We start from the raw sequence: 25,115 nt of genomic DNA, 5'->3' as shown, positions 1-25,115 counted from the left end.
TGTCGGGAGAAATCATCGACAAAAATAACATAGTAAACAAATCCTCCTTTAGAAATTACTGGTGCAGGACCCCAAACATCCGAGTGTATTAATTCAAGTGGTCTTGAAGAGAAAAAGGTTCTGTTCTGAAATGGTAATCTTTTCATTTTGCCGAGAATACAATCTTTACAATCAAATGATTCAGAGTTACAAAATTTCCCTAGATTTGGAAAATGTTGGATTTTGGCTATATGTGGGTGACCAAGTCTCTTATGCCACAATTCCAACTCTATTTTTTGAATATTATAACAAAAAGCTTTCTTCGGCATTTCCAAAAAATCCATGTAATAGAGTCCTCCTTCTCTATGGCCTTCCCCAATCAGCTTGCCTGACTGGCGATCCTGTACCCAACAACCATGAGAAGAAAAAGAAATATTACACCCATAATCAGAAATTTGAGATACAGATAAAAGATTTAAATTTAATTTGGGAACATGTCTAATTTCTGGAATAAAAAAATTTTTTGTTTTATAAATTTTTTCAAAATCTCATATTCCTTCTATTTCAAGAGAAGTCCCATCAGCAGTAAAGACCTTTGACACACTTGTTTTATTTTTAACACATTTGGATAGACTTTGATTATTTGGGGTCATATGAAAAGATGCACCAGAGTCAAGAAGCAAAGAAATTTTACCTAAATTAGAAAAAGATGAGGCTGCTGCGCCGGTTGAAGCTTCAGATGAGGAAGAGGCACCTTTGATGAGAGGCTGAAGGATCTCCATTAGTTGGGCCAGGGAAACTGGTGCATCCTGATCTTTAGGCTCCGATCCAGCAATTGCAGCTCTTTTTTCTCTCAGCTCCTTAAGTTTAGGACATTGTGGCCTGTAGTGTCCCGGTTCATGACAGTGATGACAAATAACTTTCTTCTTATCATAGTCACCATTTTGTCGGTTAAAGTGAGGAGGCCTATATGATCGAACATGATTCCCTGGTCTAGACACGGCTAAAACGGAATCATCTTCAATTTTTAAAGAACCTTTCCGGAGACGATTTTCTTCCATTGTTAACTCTTCAATAGTTTCAACAATAGAAGGAATTTTTCCCCGGTGAAGTAGGGCCGATTTAGTGGTTTCAAATTCCGGCCTTAATCCAGTGATAAACTGGTAAAAATGTTCAACATCGAGTTGTTTCTGACGAAGCTCGATGTCTTCGGCACAATGCCACTTTGGTTCTAAAAGGGAAAGTTCTTCCCAAAGTTCGGACAACCCATTGTAATATTCACGAATAGTTTTGTCTCCTTGTGTCATCATTCGAACTTTTTCTTGGAGGTTGCACACGTGTGCAATATCTTTAAGGGAATACATATTCTTAAGGTATTCCCATGCCTTATCGGCATGATCAAATTTGGCAAGACTTGAGCATTTTTTAATGTCAACGCTATTGATAAGCCATGACATTATCTTCGCATGAGATATTCTCCATTCTTTCCATTTCTTCTCGTATGAGGCAATAGCCTTGATTTTCTCTTCTTCCGATAGAGTGACGTCTTTATCTCCCTCCTTTTTAGTAAGAGATAGCTTAGGTTCCGAATCGGAACCATCCACAATCCCCCATAAGCCTTTTCCCCATATATGGTGCTTCATGATTGAAGCCCATGTTACATAGTTCGTATCGCTTAGTTTCATAGGCATGATGGTGACTTTATCATTGTCATCCATCGATTACAAGGAGAGAAAGAATAGGGATAGAAGAGAAACAAGAAGGAAAATGAGAAAGAAAGAAAAAAAAAAACAATACAACAAGATGTGAAATCTTCTCCAATGAAGTGATAAAACACTTCTCTTCAAGTGGCGAACACTTTTGCAAACGGGCACGGAAACCGAGGCAGCTTTTCCTCAAGATTTAGTACTTCCGCGGCTTTGATACCATGAAATGAAATGGGGATCTTCGAAACACGAGCTTTGATTAACAAGAGCAAGTGTCAAGAATGACACTAAAGCATAACCCTTAAAAAGGGTATAACTGGAAACAAAATAAAAATAAAAATGTATTCTTTATTGATATGAAAAACCAATTGCTTAAGAAGCATTGGAGTGAAATACAGGAGGGGCTGCACCCCTTTATATACACAGCTGAAAGAGGACTCAATAGAGCTGTTGGGCACAGTCCAACAGCTCTATTTAGAGCTGTTGGAATGTGTCAGTCCAACAGCTCTATTAAGAGTTGTTGGACTGTGTCCAACAGCTCTATTGCTAGTCAAGTCTGGACAGGACTTGACTAGCAACAGTCATTCTAGTTCAAACTGAACTAGATGACATAAAGACAAAAAATAAAAATAAAGGAAAAAAAATACAGAAAAGAAAGAAATTAAAAATGTATTTATATATATATATATATAATAATATAATATTATTATATATACATATATGTACAGTTTTACATTTTAACACAAACCACAGAAAGTGCACATGAAAAAATAATAATATAGTCCTGCTTTGTAAATCTATGTCACATTGACATGCCCAAATGCTCGTGTCACTGATGACACGTGCAAACACGAAGTCCGACACATTTTAGCAAGTGACACATGCATAACATGGTCTAAAACATGTCAGACTCATTTTAGCTGTGTCTCATGTCAATTTTAACAAAAAAAACCCTTTACAAAAGAAAAAAAGAACCCTTTCCTGCCCTTGAAGGGTCTTTATGGGATTAAAGAGAGAGATTACATATTGTCAAAACCACATGCCTTGACATCCTTTTTTTTCTTAATGAATCACATCATTAGAGAGAGGTCAACTGGAGAGAGAAAGGGCCATCTCATCTCACTTAATAAATATTGAAAAAATACCCTTGTACATGGGTAATGTAAAATATTTTATATTAAATATATTATATAATTTATATTAAATGCAGTTTATTAATATAAAATGTTTTCATAAGTATTTACTTATTACAAATAAAAAAAAAGTTTTTAAAAAATTAATATTCAATACAAAATATTTTATGCTAATATAAAACACTTTATTTCAATATATATATATATAGAGAGAGAGAGAGAGACAGTGTCACCTTAGTGATTGGTTTGATGGGATTTGGTATGATACTTATGAGATAGATGATATCGATGGATTGATATTCAAATCTTTCTTCTTAGAACGTACCCCCATAAGTGGGACCACCACCCAATAGCATGTTGCCATCAGAAGCATAACTTCGTATTTCTTCCAGAGAATCTCCTAATTGTTCCAGAGCAACTAGAACTAGAAAGAGATTCTTTAACCAGAAAGAATTCAGTTCAGGTGGAGGATACCTATCCAGAAGTTTTCGCAACTCAATCATGCATGATTGAATCATCAAAGATTTGATCTTTTCTAACTTTGTTTGTAACTCACTAGAGACTTAGGAAATAAAGAGAAATGCGTACGAACAAGATACCCAGCAACAAGAAGGAAAAGGATTGAATAGAGGAACTCCCGAGCATTTTGTGATCTCAGATGTCACCGTTAATACATAGAGCCCCATAAGCATATCTTGAGTTGGTACAGAAATGGGATCCCCAATGGCGGAAGACAAGAGATTCGTATAAGAAAACATAAGTAAATGAGCTTCTGCTTGAGCTTCCAAAGATAAAGGTACATGAACAGTCATTTGATCTCCATCGAAGTCTACATTGAATCCCTTACAAATTAATGGATGTAAACAAATAGCTCGCCCCTCCACTAAAATAGGTTGGAACGCTTGTATGTTTAATCTATGCAAAATAGGTGCTCTATTTAGCAATGAAGGAAGCCCCTGCATAACTTCTTGAAGTATTTCCCATACAATGGGTTCTTTTTCCCAAATTTTACTTTTAGCAAGCCCTATGTTGGAAGCAAGATTTTGTCTGATTAGACCACGAATTACAAATGTCTAAAAAAGCTCTATTGTTATTTCTCGAGGTAATCCACATCAATACAATGAAAGCGAAGGCCTACCACAATGACGAAATGACCTGAATAATTGACCCGTTTACCAAGTAGAGTCTCGCAAATTCTTCCCTCTTTGCCTTCAGTTACATTTGAAAACGACTTGTAAACTTTATTGTATCCATCCCTCATTGGTTATTCACGGATCCCATTATCAAGAAGTGTATCTACAACTTCTTGTACCAACTTTTTAGTTCGACGACCCATTCCAGTGTCTTTTTTGGTACTTTATTTCTTATATTATATATAGATTGATAATTGAATTCTATTCAGTAGAATCTTCTAATTAATCAAATAGGTTGAATTATTGTTTATATTGAAATGAATCGAGATTGACGAGGAGTTGGTCAATGATGCTTGATCATGTACTTGTTTTGAGTGCCCATTTATTTTCTATTGGTATCTATGGATTGATCACAAGTCAAAACATGGTTAGAGCACTTATGTGTCTTGAACTTATATTGAATGTTGTTAATATGAATCTCCTAGCATTTTCTGATTTATTAGATAGTCGCCAATTAAAGGGAGACATTTTCTCGATCTTCGTTATCGCTATTGCAGCCGCCGAAGCAGCTATTGGGCCAGCAATTATTTCTTCAATCTATTGTAACAGAAAATCAACTTGTATCAATCAATCAAATTTGTTGAATAAATAGTTGTAACCTTTACCCAGATATATAAAGACATATATGTTATGTCACTATGTAAAAGTAGATAGACACCCGCTTATGTTATGGATCAATGGATCATAAGCATGGATTAGGAACAGGAGTGCAATACAATTTTATTTACACTTTTACTTCTTTTCTTTCTTTATTATATATAATTATAATTCATTTATAGATTAGCAAAAAGTGTATTGACTGATTTTGATGAAACATAAGAGATCAAAGTATCTTGGGCCTATCTCATGAACAAATCAGAAATAAAATAGATTGATCACAAAAATTTATGGTCTAATCACCGATTTGTCTGGTATCCAAATATGTGAATCATTTACTAAAGCTACCAGACCGAAAATTTATGACGTTCCAAAAACATTTGATATCGGACATTTTCGGTTCGGTAATATTCGCAAAAACTTTAGACATAGTTCAGTTTTTTATGATAGTCAATCCTACAACTTGTGGTCTCAGTGTTTCAACAAAAAATCTGGGATGTATCTCTCAAATCATTGGTCCGGTACTAGATGTAGCTTATCCCCCGGGGAAGATGCTTAATATTTACAACTCCTTGGTAGTTAAGGGTAGAGATACCGCAAGTCATGAAATTAATGTGACTTGTGAGGTACAACAATTATTAGGAAATAATCGAGTTAGAGTTGTAGCAATGAGTGCTACAGATGGGCTGATAAGAGGAATGGAAGTGATTGACGCGAGAGCTCCTCTAGGTGTTCTAGTCGGTGGAGCCACTCTAGGATGAATTTTCAATGTTCTTGGAGAACCTTGATAATTTAGGTCCTATAGATAATCGCACATCTCCTATTCATAGATTTGCACCAGCTTTTATTTTATAATAAATTATTACAATACTATAATAAATTATATTATAATAATGTTCATAACTCGTGTTGTGAATCGATCCCAAGTTAAAGAATTAAATATGCAGTGATGAAATCATTCATTCCAGAGTATGAGGCTAGGAGAGAAATGATTGATCGAATGAGAATAAAGATAGAGTCCCATTCTACCAGTCAATGCCGACAACAATGCAATTTGTTTTTACAACAACAAACAACAACAACAACTACGCCTTCATCCCAAAACAATTGGGGTCAGCGATATGAACCAAAACAGAAATTCATTTTGGGTCTTCCACATGAATCCTTTTCCTCCAATCATTTCTATCCAACGCCATGTCCTCGGTGAGGTTCAAAGCATTCATATCCTTTCCTATCATCTCCATCCAAGTCTTCCTAGGCCTACCCCGACCTCTTTTAACTAATATATTTTCCCATTTCTCCAACCTTCTAACTGGAGCATCATTAGGCCTTCGCCGAATATGTCCAAACCACCGTAAACGATTCTCTCGCATCTTATTTTCAATGGGTGCAACACCTACCTTCTTACGTATCTCTTCGTTCCGAATCTTATCTTTTATTGTATTTCCACACATCCATCTAAGCATCCGCATCTCAGCTACACTCATTTTTTGAATATGATGTCTCTTGGCAGCCCAACATTCCGTACCATATAGTAAAGCGGGTCTAATAGTCGTCCTATAAAACTTTCCCTTCAACCGCAATGGCATTCTACGATCGCACAGCACTCCAGTAGCACTTTTCCATTTCATCCACCCAACCTTTATCCTATGATTTACATCTCCATCAATTTCTCCATACTTTTGAATGATGGATCCCAAATATTTGAAATAATCATTCACCGGTATATCTTGCTCACCAAGCTTCACTACACTCCCATCACTACTTCGTTGCTTACTAAACCGGCATTCCATATATTCAGTCTTACTCTTACTCAACTTAAAACCTCTAGCTTCCAATGTCTGTCTCCATAATTCTAACTTAGCATTAACCCCAGCTCTAGACTCATCAATCAAAACAATATCATCAGCAAACAACATACACCACGGTACATTTTCTTGAATTGATCTCGTAAGCTCATCCATCACTATCGCAAATAGAAAAGGGCTTAAAGCAGATCCTTGATGTAACCCAACCGTTATCGAAAAATTGGTTGTCACCCCTCCACAAGTGCGGACATTGGTTACTACTCCTTCATACATATCTTTAATTATACTAATGTACTTGAGAGAAACACCTTTCTTCATCATTGTCCACCAGAGAACGTCCCTAGGTACTCTATCATATGCCTTCTCTAAATCAATAAAAACCATATGCAAATCTTTGTTCCTCTCTCTATATCTTTCAATAAGTTGTCTAAGAAGATGTATAGCTTACATAGTTGATCTTCCAGGCATAAAACCAAATTGATTCTCCGATATCATGACAACCTTCCTCAACCTAGACTCAATCACCCTCTCCCAAAGTTTCATAGTATGACTCATGAGTTTTATACCACGATAGTTTGTGCAATCTTGTATATCACCCTTATTCTTATATAAAGGCACCAAAGTACTCTTCCTCCACTCATTAGGCATCTTATTTGTTCGTCAAATCAAGTTAAAAAGATTTGTCAACCATTCTAAACCTTTCTCTCCCAAGCATTTCCAAGCCTCGATAGGTATACCATCTGGGCCAACTGCCCTTCTTGATTTCATTTTCTTCAAAGCCTCTGCAATTTCTTTCTTTTGAATCTTGCGCATGAAGTCACGATTTATCTCATGAAAAGGAATGGAGAAGTCTCCAAGATCTTGAGCATGACTATCATTAAATAGCTTATCAAAATAATCTTTCCATCTCTCCTTAATCTCCTCATCTTTGACTAAAACCCTTTGCGTTTCATCTTTGATACATCTAACCATACCCAAATCCTTCGATTTCCTATCTCTCATCTTTGCAAGCCTATAAATATCCTTCTCGCCTTCTTTGGTATCCAACTTGTCATAAACCTCCTTATATACCTTAGCCCTCGCGTTTCGAACAACTTTTTTAGCTTCCTTCTTTGCTATCATATACTTCTCCAAATTCTCATTATCACGACTCTTACTTAGATTTCTATAACACTCTCTTTTAACCTTAATAGCTAATTTGACATCCTCGTTCCACCATGATGTATCCTTACCTAGTGGTGCACCGCCTTTAGACTCACCCAATACCTCCTTAGCTACTTTTCTCATACCACCCGCTATTTTATTCCACATTGATTCTGAATCCTCCTCGAGACACCAATCAACTTCCTTAACTACCTGCTCTACAAACATTCCTTGTTTAGCTCCTTTCAGTGCCCACCACTTAATTCTAGGATCTATCCTATGTCTATCCCTTTTGCGGCATTGTCTAATTCTAAGATCTAAAATTAAGACTCTATGTTGTGTAGCTACACTTTCTCCTGGTATAACCTTACAATCGATGCAACAACCCCTATCTCTCTTTCTAAGTAGGAAAAAATCTATTTGACTCGTATTAACCCCACTTTTAAATGTTACTAGGTGAGACTCCCTCTTCCTAAACCAAGTGTTTGCTAAGATCATATCATAGGACAAACAAAAATCTAAAATCCTTTCTCCACTTTCATTTCTTTCTCCTATACCATAGCCTCCATGGATATTCTCAAATCCCTCCCTACTAATGCCTACATGTCCATTAAGGTCACCGCCGATGAAAAGCTTTTCTCCATAAGATGTCTCTTGTACTACTCCATCTAAATCTTCCCAAAATTGATGCTTAATGGAATCATCTAAACCTACTTGAGGTGCATAAACACTAATAATATTAATAATATCCGTACCTAATACTAATTTAATAAGTAAAATTCTATCACCCTTCCTACGGACCTCAGCTACATTATCTATAAACTGACGACTCATAACAATCCCTACTCCATTCCTATTCCTATTTATTCCTGTATACCAAATCTTATATCCCCAAGGTTCTATCATTTTAGCTTTCTCACCTACCCATTTGGTCTCTAGAAGACATAAAATATCAATCAATATGCAATTTGTTTTTAGCAGGAGGAAAATCCATCGACTTTATAAATCGTGCGGGTTTGAGTCCTATCCCCAATAAATGCCTAGTTTACGACCTAAGCATTTATCTACTTTTTTTTCGCGAGCGGTTACAAATTAGATATGATATGTTTATCATTCGCTCAACTCTTTGACAAATGGACCCTAGCAGTTTCGCTCTTACTCCAACAACTAAATGCAGTATATGTCCAAACGAACATAACATATATATATTATTTATATACAAGGATATACAAGGAATCTCATGATTGAACCATTCATGGTTCATATCCCTTACAAAGAAAGGCTCTTTTGAAAATCCAAAGAAAAAGAAATCTCAGGACTTGTAATGTTTCTTTAGTTTAAATGAATTGACACAGATCCATGCCCTCCAGTATGATAATGTATAGTGGACGGTCGGGATAGCTCAGCTGGTAGAGCAGAGGACTGAAAATCCTTGGGTCACCAGTTCGAATCTGGTTCCTGGCATATGGTTACATGATGCAGTAAACTTGGGGTATAAGTGCCTCTGGATCACCATGGTTCAGTTCTTTTGATCCAATCAAACCTCATAGATGGATTCAGCATGTTCAAAATAGTAAGGATTGACTTTTGAATTGTGTTTTTTTATACAAAAAAAATGTGATTTTGTGACCCAAGAAAGTATTGGACATTGTAGGCTGTTGATTTTTGAAGTCTTATAAAAACTTGTCTACCTATCGTAACCATATGGTCTAAGAACTGATCCCCACTAAGAAAAACATGTAGATCACATCAAACAGTAAGGTTAGTTTCATGAAAAACAAAAAAAAGAGCCATTTGTACCCACAAACCAATGTTGTAAGTATTGTACCATATCGCAGTGTTGTAAGTATTGTATCGTACAATATTGTATGATAGATATCGTAACTTTGAGACAAACTGACTAGCAGGGTGCCGCACCCACGTCGACGCGACTCGACGCGGGTGCGGCACCGGGTGCAGTCAACCCGACCCTGGGTGCGTTGACCACACCCAGGGTCATTTTTGTCCATTTTTTTGGATTTTTTTTTAAATTTTTTTGCCCTATGAAATGGGCTGCGGAATTTTAAAAAAAAAATCTTTCGGGGGGGGGGGGGGGGCGCTGCCCCCCTATAACCCCCCGCCAAGTGCCGGGGGGAGCCCCCAGACCCCCTTCCTGCAAGGGCAAAAACAATGAACCAGGCTCCACAACTCATCACTTTCATCTTTGGGGACAACCATATAAGATAAAAAAATGGTAAAAAGTAAGTTGGGCATAAATGTTATGGACCTTAACAACTACCATACATTCATACATATACACTATACATGATATATATATATATATATATTTACATTTTTGCCTCTGCCGCACCCGGTTTTTTTGGAAGTGCCAAATCCCCACACCCGCGCCCGCACCCATGTGACATAGCAAACTAATATGATACACACTTGTATCGTGATACGAGTGCATATTGCATATGTATCGAGTGTATCATACAATATACACCTTTATCGACCCGTATCATACGATACCGGACGTATCATACGATACACCTTCGGTGCACTTTAAAAAAACCAAAAGTTACTTCTTTACTTTTTGGGTTTTAAATACCTCTTGAGGGTTGACTCCCTCATTTGTGTAGAAGCTATTAGAGGAGAATCCACACACCCTAGTTGTCGTGAGAGCAATTTGGGGGACGATTCATGCACAAGAAAGAGGGCTTTTGGAATTTTCTCAAGGGTACATTTTATCAAGCAGGCGAATGTCGCGGCTGTAGCAATTGACGACATTCGTATTGTTAAGACTTAAATTTGTTGTGTGTGTGTAAAATTGTTGTCGAATATTTGTATGTTAATATCGTGTATTTTCACACAGTTAAATTTGAGATTTTCGAAAACTTAGCTAAGTCTGGGAGAAAAATCGTTTGAAACTCGATTTTAGGCTGATGTTTTTGAATCTGGGCTTGGCCCAGGTCTCATCGACAAGGTCGAGACGAACCAATCGAAGCTTGAGAAAGAGTTTTGTTTTCGACCTTTAAATTCAAGCAAAATTCAGATTATTTTCGAGAGAAATTCGAAAGTGCAATTCAAGTTATATATCGATGGATGTGTCTCAAAAATCAGAGTGTACCAATATTTTATTTTCCTTGATTCGGGCTACGGTTGGCCCGAAAATCGCATTTTTTCAAAAATTGAGCAGTTTGTAAATTCGGATCAAGATTTAGATCGGATTGGGTCTGATGGATTTGATCCAAACTGATATGGATTTGGACTCTATCTAAGACCTATATTAATCTGGTTTGATCCAGCCCAAATAACGACCCCAACTCATACCCGTTAAAAATGCAGAATTTTTTTTTTTACAAATGCAGAAACAATCCCAGAGACCCGGGGCCTTACAATTAACATACAACCACCACCACAAGGGATCTTATACTCATCTTTCATACCAAACCAACCAAAACTTTATTTGTTAAAATGCATATAGTTTGAGACATAAGTAAATAAAGCAAAATGAAAAAGTCACGTCATTCCAAGAATCTGCCCTGCAGTCGTGTAGTCCCCTCACGACTCTTCTCAAAAGCAAGTCCTCCCTACTAGGCATCTGAGGTTGCGAAAAACACAAAAAGTAGGGTGTCAGAATCCAAAGAATTCTACGTATAAATCTCTCTAATGAAACAAATAAGCATAAATAACACAGATAACATTCATGCAATAATTTAGAATGATGCATTTATGACAAATTCGTAATTCAATTAATCATTTATACAATAGAGAACAATTGTTCAGCATGAGGGACAATTTAATAATCAATAGGGACCACAAGTTAAGTAATATATACATTTAGCATGGAGTAAGAAAGAAACATTACGCATTCATCAATATATCACAATTAAGAGAACAAGTAAATATGCATGGTCTAATGCATAACAAGAATACGCATGATTTCAATGCCCATGTATGAACGCATTATCTTTAGTCAAGTTTTCTTTTCCATATGCATGTTCCTATTAAATGCACACAATTTAAGTTTCTCTTTTTAATTATCGTTGCCCGCGGATACACCAAACGGGTAAAATCTCCAAGGTCAAGTTAGGTTCACAGGGTAGTTTAACACACAAGTTGTATTTGATTACTGGGTTTCAAACTTAGCCCTCGACCGAAACAACCTTCGGAACATTAGACCACCCATCTAATGTCAGGGACACCAAGGACCACCCACCCACAAGTGTCACTTTTCATGGTATACCAAAAACAACAACAGTGTCTACACACCACCCCCAGGCAAAATGGTGGATTCTCCCTAAAACCGTAGCCAAAAGAAAAAAGCTCAATATCTGGTTCAGGGACAACAACAACGCACACGGAGTTTTCTTATCCTCACGGTCCCCAAACCGCTAAGCCCAAGATTATCTTTCTTTAGAAGGAACATCAAAGGATCGTTAATTACACTGTTCTCTTTCTTATCTTGTTATTAAAATCAATTCCATAAATTTGCAAATCAATATGCAATCCTAAGCTCGCAAGTCAACATGCACCGCTCTTCACGGTCTACCACCCGTGGCAACAATAAAACAGTGCAATTAAAACCACAATATCAAATATGGTTTTTGCAATGAATAAACAAGTAAAGCAAGGAGCACACTGGCTCAAGGCATCCCACAGCCCATAATGATCCACTTTGATCACCCATGCATTCATATGCAAAAATCATTAGAAACATGTCAATGCATTTATTACATATCACATGCTTTTCTATCCATAACCATGTATGCCAAATTAATACCACAAATTCGCATTTCCAAATGCGAGGCTCATCACGGTACTCCAGACCGTGAAAAAATACAGAACAATGTAATATAGAGAAAAAAATGTCAAACCGTGATTTTTGTGATGCATAAAAACAAGTAAAGGAGCAATACAGCTCGGGGCTCACCAGGACCACGATGATTCATTGATCGTTGATACAGCATATGCAAAAATCGTAACAACATGCCAAATATGCAATGATGTCATCATGTTTTCCAATGCACATACGTATATGTCAATCTAATAATATGCATGAAACAATATTAGTCATGTGCATGTGCATGACTTTATACATTCATGTCAAGTGTACGCTTCTATTCAATACACGTATTTATGTCACATGCATTCTTTCCTCCATGAATCACTCTCGTTGAATATGTAAGTATGCATGCAATTATGTACATGCAAAACCTCTCTATCACATGATTCACGTGTATATATATATATATATATATATATATATATATATATATATATATATATGTATGTATTTGAAACAACATTCAAATCACATAATACTTAAGCATATCAGATAAATTCAAACACAAGTTTGTTCCTCATTCATAGCATGTATCATAACATAAATCTGAAAATTTATATGCTTATAAAAACCTCGAATTCTAGATTTACGAAAACACAAGTGTTCCATCTTTAAATATAAAATTTCGTTCTTTTGTAAAAACAGGCCAGCAGAACATACATTCACCCCTCTCTTTTCTTTTGAATATATGCAAAAGCCAATGCCCAACCCACCAGTCGGCTAGGCCTGACATGGGTGCCACACGGCCTTGCTAGGCATGTGCACCCCCTTGCCATGCTGCCAAGGTATGGCAGCACAAAGCTTTACTTTTCAAAATAATACTTCTTTGTTTAAAACCCTTTTTTTCCTTTTTTGATGACAGCGTGGAGCCCCAGCCAAGCCCCACTCGGCTGGGCCCCACGGACACTAGTCATTAGGAGTGAAAAAAAATTCTAGTAGTTAAGACAGAGGTGTAAGATCAATGATACACTCGTTCTGGAATGATATGCAAAGGACTCGAGCTGTAGATCATAAGCTTGGTTTGATGGATGAAGTCATTCAAATGAGTGTTAAAGGTAAAACAAGATCGTTAATGGTGGCATTTTGACTACTTCCTGATAGAATGATATGCAAAGGACTGGAGCTGTAGATCATAAGCTTGGTTTGATGGATGAAGTCATTCAAATGAGTGCTAAAGGTAAAACAAGATCGTTAATGGTGGCATTTTGACTAATTCCTGATAATATTTTGTTGCCGTCCATGCAGTTTCAGACCATTTATTGCTCTTTTGTTATACACACACAAGTTGACCACTTTGTTGGAATGGTTGTACAGCACATTCCTATATTGCAGATTATTCTCAAAATAAGGTGTATACAATAAAAAGTTTAACAAATCCACTATGTGCTCATTGACAGTTCTGTATGATGGCACTTACCTCATACATAACACCACGGACTCCTATCCTGCCAAGGTTATTTTAAAGTAGTTAATTTCTTACTTCTCACAGTTAGAGCTTGCACACATGAAACTGTGCAGTACCTACTGACATCTTGTGATATTCAATTCTCCTTATAGCTCCTGAAACATTATAAGCACCTTCAAATATTTTTTTTTGGCTCACCAATGGTATCCCTGTGGGATTCAACCCAAGACCCTTGGGGTAATGATAGTACGACCTAATCATCCAGCTATCTCATTCTAGTCTTGATATCTAGGTTAAGATATTCTCCCTCTAGTCTATGTGTCTCTAAGTTTCTTTCTTCCAAAAAAAAACCAAAATCTATAGTTATCATGAAATATATTTTTGTTTTAACAAATAACAAGCATGTACAGAAAATTTATTTCCGATCAGATGAAAAGAATCAACAATACAACCATGGAGGAAGATTCATGAATCATCCTCCATGTGTTTTTGAGAAAACATCCATATAAACACTTTTTCCATGGATTTTCATCAAAATATTTAATTGACATCCAATCTATATCAATTTCTCACTTGATTCAAAAGAGAAAACCCATACCATGAATAAAAACTTGAAGAAAAATGATGGTGGATGTTGAAAAACGTGGGTAAATGGTTGAAGATGGCTCAAACTCCTCATCTTCTTCCTCCTTTTTCCTCTCTTTTCCTCACTTTATCTCTCCTCTTCTTTTTTTCCTTCTCTTTCTCTTTTCTCTCTCTTTTTGGGGGTCTTTTCATAGGCCCCATAAAAGAGGTCGGCCCTCATTATTTCTCCAGCCCTCTATAAGAGAGTTTCCAAAAGAAGGAACCCTCTCTCTCCCTTTGTTTCCTAATTTTTTTGAAACTCTTCCAAATCTTAACTTTTTTCAAAATTTGTAAAAAAAAAAAACTGTCTCTCAAATCGTCTTGAACTCTTCCATAGATGTTTAAGGACTCTTTCAAGAGTCCTAAACAAACCTTAAAATAAATTTTCGGAATTGCATTAAATAAATTATTTATTTATTTATTTATTTAATATTAAATTACAAATAAATTTCCAAAAATTTTCAAAAATTACCAAATTAATGTGGGAGGCATCTTAACATAAATAAACCCCAATTAAAAGGTTTTTGATGAATTTAAAGTTAGAAAAATCGTTGAGCATGGATTTGGATCTGGATCCAGGTCCAGATCCAAAATCCAAATCCAAAATGGAGGATTTTAAACTGGATCAAATCTATATTAATATGGGTCTAGGATAGGGTTCAAATCCATATTAATTTGGATCAAATCCCTCAGATCCAGTCCAATCCAAGTCTGGATCTGAACCGACAAAGTGCTCATTTTTTTAAAAAATGTGATTTTCGACCGAACCGTAGCCCAAATCGAGAAAAAGAAAATATCGTTGCGCTCAGAATTCCGAGACGCATCCAACGACATATTACACAAATATCAAATTTCGAATTTCACCCAAAAATAACCCAAATTTCGCTTGAATTTAAAGGTCAAAAATAAAACTTTTTCTCACGTTTCGATTGGCTCGTCTCGACCTTATCGATGACACCCGGGCCAAGCCCAGACTTAAAAGCATCAATCTAACTCAAATGATTTTTCTCTCAAACTTATCCAAATTTTCAAAAATCTCATAAAATGATTAAGTACGAAAATACGCGATATTACAGCCCAAGACCCATTTGGATTTTTGAGATGGATTGGAATCTTGGATCTGGATCCATATCCAAATCCATGCCCAATAATTTTTTCAACTTTAAATTCATCAAAAACCTTTAAATTGGGGTTTATTAATGATATGAAGCCTCCTAAGTAAATTTGGTAATTTTTGAAAGCTTCTGAAAATCTATTTAATATTTAATATTTAATATTTAATATTTAATATTTAATATTTAATATTTAATATTTAATATTTAATATTTAATATTTAATATTTAATATTTAACATTTAATATTTAATATTTAATATTAATTAATTAATTAATTAATTTAATGTAATTCCGAAAATTTATTTTAAGGTTTGTTTAGGACTCTTAATAGAGCCCTTAAACACACCTAGAAACATCTAAGAAGGTTTGAGAAGCATGGAGTTTCAAATAAAACAAAAGTTTGAAAAAGTCAAACTTAGTTCCGAAATTTTTGAAAAACTCAAGAGAGAAAAGAGTTCCAACTGGGGCTGCACTCTCATCTCCAGCCCATCTAGAGCTCTGTAATAGATCCAAAAAAAAGAAAGAAAGCAATGTTGTGAAAAGCGTTGAGGCATAGCGAGGCGCTCCACCAAAATATGAGGCGAGGCGTAAGCCTCAAAAAAAATATTTAATTAAAAAAGACTATAAAAAATATCTAAAATTATAAATAAATAAAATTTGCTTTATTGATAAAGCAACCAACAAGAAATAAAAAAATCTCAAATAAATACTGAAAAAATATGAGATTAACATACAAAAGTAACATTAATCCAGTTATGATTAATTATTTTGGTTGATTGGATGACATGTATTCGTTTTTGGTGCTACTTAAATCAGGCTTTGGAATGCTTGCCAAATTGTACATGTGTTTAATCCTGTGATGTTTGGTGTTTGACGTAGAGCGCCATTAATGGATTCAACATATCTTCTGATTTTTTTTTCTTTCTCAACCGAATGTAGAAGTTGTGCACGGCTTGCCAAATCAATTCAATGACGGGCAACTTTTAAAAAAAAAATTGTCATCACAATAACGTGCTCAACTGACTACTAAAAGAGAAAAACCATTAGGAATTCATTTAGGATGATGACCAGCCAGTGATTTATAGTCAAAGAGAACAAGAATGGGGAAAAAGTGAAACTTACCCAAAATGTACTAACTACATGTTTCAAATGAACGAACTCGTCTCCTCCTTTCTCTCCGGCAACAAACCCTAATACACCCAAATGAATTTTTGGCCCTCGAACTCGTCTCCTCCTAGCTCGTCTCCTTGGCTCTCCGTTTTTCAAAAAATAACAGGGCCCCCAACTGCGTGTTTCTCAGAAAATATAACATTAGGGTCGGGGGCCCTGCTATTAAAACTTAATTTTTGGTCAAATGAGGATTTTGACCCTCATTTGACCAAAAATCCGAGGCGTATACGCCTCACCTTGAGGCCAGCCTCGCCCCGAGGTGTGCGCCTCAAGGCGTATGAGGCACACGCCTTGGGGCATTTGCGCTTTATGCCTGCGCCTCAAGGCACAAAGGTCCTCGCCTTGAGGCGAGGCGCGCTTTTAATAACACTGAAAGAAAGAAAGAGAAAAAAAAGGAAAAAGAGAGGAAGAGAGAAAAGGAGAAGAAAAGAGAGGAAGAGGAAGAAGAAGAAGGCTTCCTTCTTCAATCATGCATCGTTCCCACCATCAAATCCACATTTCCTTTCGATCTTTGCGTAAGGTACGGATCTTTCTTTTCTCTCGGATGAGAAAAAGAGCCTAAAAAGCTTTAGGCAATGTTTTTATAGGGAACCATGGATTCTATCATGATTTTTCATGGTTTAATCCATGAGAATCGATGTAGGAAGGCTTAAGGCATGTAGTATTTGTTCTCTTATGATTTTTCTGCATGTTTTTATGTTTTTCCCAATATATATATATATATATATATATATATATATATATATATATATATATATATATATATATATAGAAGCATGTATATATATATGCATATATATGTTTTTGCCTTGTATGGACACTTTGGACAGGTCTGAACAGTTTTGTTTCATGCTTTTAGCAGGCAGATCTGGACAGACCAGATCTGGCCACAGTGATGATGGGCAGATCTGGACAGACCAGAGCTCATGTCCATTCTATCTGTTTTGTCCGTTCTGTACAGATCTGTCAGGTGTATATTTATTGACAGCTGGACATGGGGCTATAGTTCTTAAAACTGAACCAGATCTATGGAAATAAATTATGTGCATACTCAGTTAAAACCATGGTTGCCAGTTGAGGAAGCGGGAGCGGGAAGCGATACGGGAAGCGGGAGCGGGAAGCGAGGCACTTTCAAAATTTTAGGAAGCGGGGAAGCGTGGGACCACTTAGGAGCGATTCGGGAAGCGTCTCGGAAGCGACCTAGGAAGCGTCTCGGAAGCGACCCAGGAAGCGTCTCGGAAGCGACCTAGGAAGCGTCTCGGAAGCGACCCAGGAAGCGGACTGGTCGGCTGGGGCTGGCACACTCTCATAACGAAAGAAAAAAAAAACGTATATACATGTAAAAAAAAAAAATTTATAAAATCTTGGGTTTGCTAAAGCCCCAGCCAACCTACTGTTGGTTGGGCAACTGGCCCTAACAGGCCCAGTCCACTGAGTGGGCTGGGCAGGGAGACTGACCCAGCCAACTGAGATGGCTGAGTGGATTCAGCAGGCCCAGACCCAGCCGACTGGGTTGGCTGGGCCGGGTACCTTCAACAGAAAAAAAAAGAGATAAATAATTTATTAAAAAGGTTTTTAAACCCAGTCGACTGTCAGTCGGCTGGGCATACGTGTTTCGGCCGGCTGGCAGCCCAGCCAAACTCAGTTTTGGCTGGCCTGCCAGGCCCCAGTGACCCTGCACAGGCCCAGACACTTGTCTGGCTGGGCAGGGTATTCAAAAAAAAATGTTGTTCCCACTTCCTATTCCACAAAATCTTTCATAATTGCTGTGTTTCTTCCTTCTAGACTCCCCAGAAACACACCATATCTCGTTGATCAAGGACTGATAAACTCTTAATAGTTGTCTCCAATAGCCTAAAATGTTAACGTGCTTTCAGATAAAATTAGCAAGTTGTTCCTACCACTCTATGGTTCAATCCTATGGCCATCTGAGACCCTGTTAATGTTTTGAAAAATTGAAAAGCCCCTCTTCCGTCCTTCTTTGTCTCAGTGTACCTGTGATTGGATCTCCATATGGCTTTTAATTCTCAATTAACCTGACCCTAGGCATGCTGCTGTTTGTCTTTTGGAAGCATATTGTATGGAAAAATGGCATGTTACTATGTGGTTGAGAAATTCCACAAAGAACATGAGAATTTTCAATAACGACCTTAAGGATTGGAGTAGACTGGATTTGCAGGCATCTTAAATTCATGTAACTATTGCCTCCATTTGGGAATACATGTCCTTTAGGCAACATGGTGGATGCTTAACATAGCATGGTTAGGTTGCAAAACAGCATCAGGAAGCGAGTTCCTGATGATTTCGGAAGCTATGTTTCAGACAGCAAGCTTTTGATGTTACCATGCTTTAAATAGAAGTTGAGCTTATAAAATAATAATAATAATAATAACTGCAACAGCATGAGAATTCATCCAGAAAAGATAACAAGATAACTGCAAGGGACCGTGGATATGGTATAGATGTATAACAACAGCACAAAAATCTGAAAATAAGGACATGGTTTCATGACTAAAGTTTATACATAGTGTTTAACTTCAAATTTCTCAATGCACAAAACAGCCACCAGCTCAAACCTCATGATTATTAGAAAAAAATCATAACATGGAAGCTCACAGTCATGTCTAACATTTAACTTGTTTAATTATACCCACCAAGTATTGCAGCATGTCTGCTATTCATGTCAATGTCATGATGTGTTGACACAAAACACAGAGGCTAAGTGATTGAAAAAAAAAAAACAATATTGGCAAAGTAAAGAAAAACTTGGTGTTTGCTGAATTAGACAATCTGGAAATTTTCTCACAAGTATTGCATGTAAATTCATGATTGTTATGTATTTAAAATGCCGATACGGATTATGTGGACTTGGTATTCAGATTTGTGCATATTGGATGTGTTGTCTTATGATGATAAAAATTCAGTCTAGTGCATTAATTTTCCAGATTTTGCCCATTATGAATGATTAGGCTATACTCATGCTAAAATTTAGCTTTGCATGTTTATGGTTGATTAATTATACATGCTCAAGGTTTCTAATGCAATGTTACTTATATGTGCATCATATGGGCATGCGCAAATCCTAAATTTTTGATTAATTTGCACAAGGTACCTTTGCATGGTAGTTTGCATGTGAGCATGACTCATGAAAAGGATTATGTATTTGATATGATCATGTGAACACATGCATATGAATATTGTTGTTTCATGCACATTGTTAAATTGGCATGAATAAATTCCAGAATCTTTCTCTATTGGAATTAGACTTCGCATGCACATAAGTAATAGTTTGCACATGTTTAAAGTTCGTTATGTATGCATAATTAAAGTGTTATTGCATAGTTGTCTCATGTACATGTGTACACTTGAAATAATACATTCTTACATGTAATAAATGCATTGGGTGTTCATGAATGAAAGCATGCATATGTCATAAATATATGGTTTGAATAAAAGCATGCATTTAATATGAAGGCATGAACCCATGCACATACATACGAATATGATTATTTCATACACATCTTTAAATTGACATAATGAATGTGTATTGAAAAGCATTTAAAAGAATACATAGTGGCATGATATTTATGATTTTTGCATATGAATGCATAGATGATCAAAATGGATCATCATGGGTTGTGCGAGCTTTGAGCATGTGTTGCTCTTTGTTTTAGTTGTTCTATACATTGCAAAAATCAAATGTGATATTATTGTTTTATTGCATTGTTCTATATTGCCGCGGGTTGTGGTCTCGTGAAAAGCTTCGCATATTGATTTGAAAGCTTATGTTATTAATTCTACATGTTGAATTGCAAAATGTAAAAAAAGCTGAATTAATAACAAGATAAAAAAAATTAAAGAACAGTGTAATTTATGTTTCCTTGATGTCCCTTCTTTAGTGTGAGAATCTTGGACATTGCGGTTTTGAGAAAACCGTGAGGATACTAAAACTTTATATACGTTGTTGTTGCCCCTAAACCCGATATTGAGGTTCTTCTCATATCCACGGTTTTAGAGAGAGTTTGTCACTTTGTCTGTGAGTGGTGTGTAGACACAGTTGTTGTTTTGGGATGAAGGCGTAGTTGTTGTTGTTGTTTACGGGTTTGGATCTGGACCCGGCCGGTTTGGATCTGGACCATATCCTTTGTACTTTTTATATTAGGTCTGAAACTGATGTAATATAGTATAATATCCAGACCCAATCAAGTCAATATATATATGACATATAGGGCACGATCCTAGCATGAAGGATCGTACCATCTGTTGTAGCCGCCTCTCTCTCTCTCTCGCAATCCTCTCCTATATCAACCAAACACTGGTGGACAAATTCTAACATGGTATCAGAGCAAGCTCGATTTTGATTAGGCTCAATTTTGATCACCGCTCGATGTTGCATAAAACTAGTTCCAGAAGGTGTGTCCTGCGAGATCCAACGCTTTAACAGGTCACTGTGATTCTTTCCTCTCTCAACGTCGATTCTTCTCTGTTGACGTTCTTTTCTCTTCAGACCCAAACTCAAAAAAAAGAGCAGATTTTATTTCTTGAAGTCGTTCTATCATACCAGATTGAAATTTGTCCACGCTGCATCAGATCTAGTGTTATCATACCAGACTTTTATTTCTTGAAGTCGTTCTTCTCCATATCTGAACGTCAACTCTTTACAACACCTGTGCACTCGTGAAACATATTGAAATCTGTCCACGCTGCATGTTTTCATTATCGAATGAACACACATGAAACAGATTGAAACCTATTCACGCTGCATCAGCCCCTGTATTAACGACAGATCTGTTTTGATTATCAGATCTGAGTCTTCTGTTCTGCACTTTGCTTGATCTGAATTTTTTTTTACCCTATTCTTGACATTACTTCTATTCCTGGATGCCTGACCAATTTTGACGTCAGCAGCACACCTGGTTTGGTTTTAATTAAATCAGATTGTTGTCCTGTTTGGCCTTTCCAGAATACTAGGCAGCATCAACATAGTTGGGAATATTTGATTGTCTGTAGCTAGCTTGTCCTCATTTAAAAAAAAAGGAGACGAGCTTGCTGAAATTTCTAATACTGATGCACTGATTGTTTGCTAGTATTGCTACACTTACCGCACTTGTCGTTTTATATTAATCTTCCTTCGTTTTCTTTTCGTCATGGATTCTCCTTCTCTACTATCAAGTTTTCTTAGTCAACTCATCTATCAAAAACTAAACCATTCGAATTACTTGACCTGGAAGAGGCAGATTTTGCCTTTTATCAGGAGCTTGGATCTCTCTGGACACCTCAATGGGACAGTTCATGCACCGCCAGAGTTTGTGATGCAGGAGGAGCGAGATGATAAAGGGGAGGTTTCCAACAAATTGATTCGCAATCCAGAATTTGGGACATTGAAGAGAAAAAATCAAGCAGACGTTGCTTACATCACCTATACTATTTCTCAAGAGGTCTTAGTGGGCATTCCCGACGAATGTTCGGCTATGAAGTTATGGCAGAGGTTGGCGCAGGCTTATTCACAGATTTCAGAGGCCAGAATCCTATATTTAAAAAGAGAATTTCAACTCTTGAAGAAAGAAAACTTGTCAGTTACAGAGTACATGAACAAAGTCAAGACCATCACTGATCAACTGGCCATGGTGGGTTGTGAAATTCCTGACAAAGAAAAGGTTCAACAGGCAATGAATGGTCTTGGATCCAATTATCACATGTTGGTCACCTCCCTCCTATGTCTCCCATCATTGCCAAGTTTTGAAGATCTTCGCACAAAATTATTGCAGTATGAAGTTACCATTAGAGGAGAGAAGATGGCTCGAACTCCAACAACCATGATGTATTGGTTACAGGGATGATGTCAGGAAGAGGATATGGAGGCTTTCGAGGTGGACGTGGATAGGGAAGGAACGGTCAAGGAGGATTAGGATTGTTGCCCACACCCAACATGTCACCCAACTCCTTCCCAAAGAACCAGAGCTCTAGAAATATACCGACATGTTTTCAATGCAATAAAAGAGAGCACATCAAAGCTAATTGTTGGTACAACTCACAGAACAAACAAAATTTTAATGGTGCAGGATCCTCTCACAAAGGAAGAATAAGAGAAGACTCGAAGGATGATAAAAAGGATAATGTGAAGAATCTTTTGATATCTGCTCTTTCAGGTTTAAGCTTCAAGCAGAATGAGCAAGGAACCTGGTACATTGATTCTGGGGCTGCAGCACATGTGACAGGTGATGTCGTATTAAAACTGGAGATGGTACCCTTCACTCTATGTTGCATACTAGAAATATTAATCTTTCACTTCCTAATTCTTCCTTAAATTTGTCCAATGTCTATCATTCTCCTAGTATCGTCAAGAATATTGTTTGTCTTTAAACTTGTTGATGATACTAATTCTTCCGTCGAATTTACTCCTGTATATGTAAAGGATCTTCTTACGAAGAAGACGCTAGTTGAAGAAGAACGACAGAGAAACATGTATGTCCTCAAGGAATTTTCTTTTGTTCGTGGTGCTTCATCAAATTCGTCGGTCATTCAGCCAGTCCAGCTAGTGTCGTCCAAAGATTGTTTTAGTTTATCTTAGTGTAATAAGCCAGAGATTTGGCATCGTCGTTTGGGTCATTGTAATGGTTCATTCATTAAGAAACTTGTGTTGAGTGGACTTGTTCCAGAGTCTAGTCTGAGTGTTGAGTTTGATACTTCACTTTGTTCCAGTTGTCAAATATGTAAGAGTCATGTTCTTCCTTTTAATTCGATAAATCAAAGAGTTTTTGTGCCATTTGAAATTGCCTATTCTGATGTCTGGGACCTGCCCCACAATCTTCTTTATCCGGTAGTCGCTATTACGTTACTTTTATTGATAGTTATTCCAGATATACTTGGATTTATTTTATGAAACATAAATCTGAGGTGTTCAGACTCTTTCACTCATTTTACGCTTTAGTCTGTAATCAATTCTCGTCTAAAATTCAACATTTCCAATGTGATGGGGGGGCAAGTATTTATCAAAGGAATTTACTGAATTTCTCCAAGATAATGGAATAAGTCGTCGTATATCTTGCCCACATACACCACAACAAAATGGTGTGGCGGAAGGAAAACATCGACACATTGTGGAAAGTGCCTTGAGTATGTTGCATGACACTCGCATTCCCGCGAGTTTGTGGACGGAAGCCTTCCACTCTGCTGTGTATATCATAAATCGCCTACCTATGAGATTGCTAGAGAACCAATCCCCTTAATTCGCACTTTTCATAATTCAACCTGATTATAATGAATTACGAGCGTTTGGTTGCATATGTTATGTTCATATTGATAGCTCTCAACGTGACAAGTTTCAGGACAAAGCATGCAGGTGCAAGTTTATTGGATATGTTAATCAATACAAAGGGTATTGAGGATATGACCCCACCACTCATCGCATCAGAGTCTCACGAAATGTTGTGTTTGATGAAACCATTGTTGAGGAGTCAGAGAGTATAGATAAGCACAATAGGGATGTTGAGTGGTATCAGCCATGGCTTGCTACTGAGTTACTTAACCAGATAGAGACGCATGATGTTTCCCCATGCCATACACCACCCGTTGAACGGAGTGAGACCGATGTAGAGCCTCAGATGGAAGGGTTGAGAAATACGCAGGCTCCTATCATGCTTACTTCGGATGCTGCAAAATTTCAATGAGTCATCTATGTACGACAAAACAAGAATAATGCTCGGCAAATCGATGTGCAGCTCAGGCGGATCGGAAGAATTCGCCACCCTATTGAGAGATAGGTCAGTTATAACAACTTCTCTACAGTCCTACAATTATTCGTTTCTCAGATTGAAAAACAAGATGAACCCATCAGTTTCGTGCAGGCATACATGTCAGTCAAGTGGGTTGAGGCTATGAATGAGGAGATGGAAGCTTTGCATGAATGTGGAATTTGAGAGATTGTTCCTAGACCCTCAGACAAAAATGTTGTAGGATATAAATAGGTCTATGAGATCAAGTATAAACCTGATGGATCCATTGCACGCTACAAGGCGAGACTTGTAGCCAAAGACTTTACTCAAGAATATGGGCAAGACTATGATGAGACATTTAGCCCTATGGTCAAAATAGAAACCATTCGATTAATTTTATCTTTGTCTGTTCAGTATGAATGGACTCTCAGTCAGCTTAATGTCAAAAATGCATTTTTGCATGGCATTCTGAAAGAAAAAGTGTATATGGAGCAGCCCCCTGGTTATGCAATACACAGTCCCAACACCCATGTCTGTAAATTACGAAGAGTCATCTATGGGCTAAAGCAAGCCTCTCGTTCTTGGTTTGATAGCTTCTTTGTCGAAGTTCAACGACATGGGTTCATTCGATCTCACCTCGACCATTCTCTATTTATCATTCGAGATCGTCGGGTCAGTATTTTACTTCTCATATATGTG

General features: G+C 37.0%; 1 protein-coding gene and 1 non-coding gene across 5 annotated transcripts in view; one reads left to right on the top strand and one right to left on the bottom strand.

Annotated features, from left to right (window-relative positions):
* The window catches only part of LOC149833965 (uncharacterized), a 184,136-nt gene that overhangs the window by 139,078 nt on the left and 19,943 nt on the right, over window positions 1-25,115 (bottom strand). The window lies entirely within an intron of this gene.
* TRNAF-GAA (transfer RNA phenylalanine (anticodon GAA)) lies at window positions 8,951-9,023 on the top strand. Its single transcript has one exon. It is a non-coding gene; the product is annotated as a tRNA-Phe (tRNA).

Source organism: Nuphar pumila, chromosome 6 (genome assembly GCF_984573655.1).
Source record: "Nuphar pumila chromosome 6, dmNupPumi1.hap1.1, whole genome shotgun sequence".
Classification (NCBI taxonomy): Eukaryota; Viridiplantae; Streptophyta; class Magnoliopsida; order Nymphaeales; family Nymphaeaceae; genus Nuphar; species Nuphar pumila.
The sequence above is the reverse complement of the archived record's forward strand: the minus strand, read 5'-3'. Positions and strand labels throughout refer to the sequence as shown.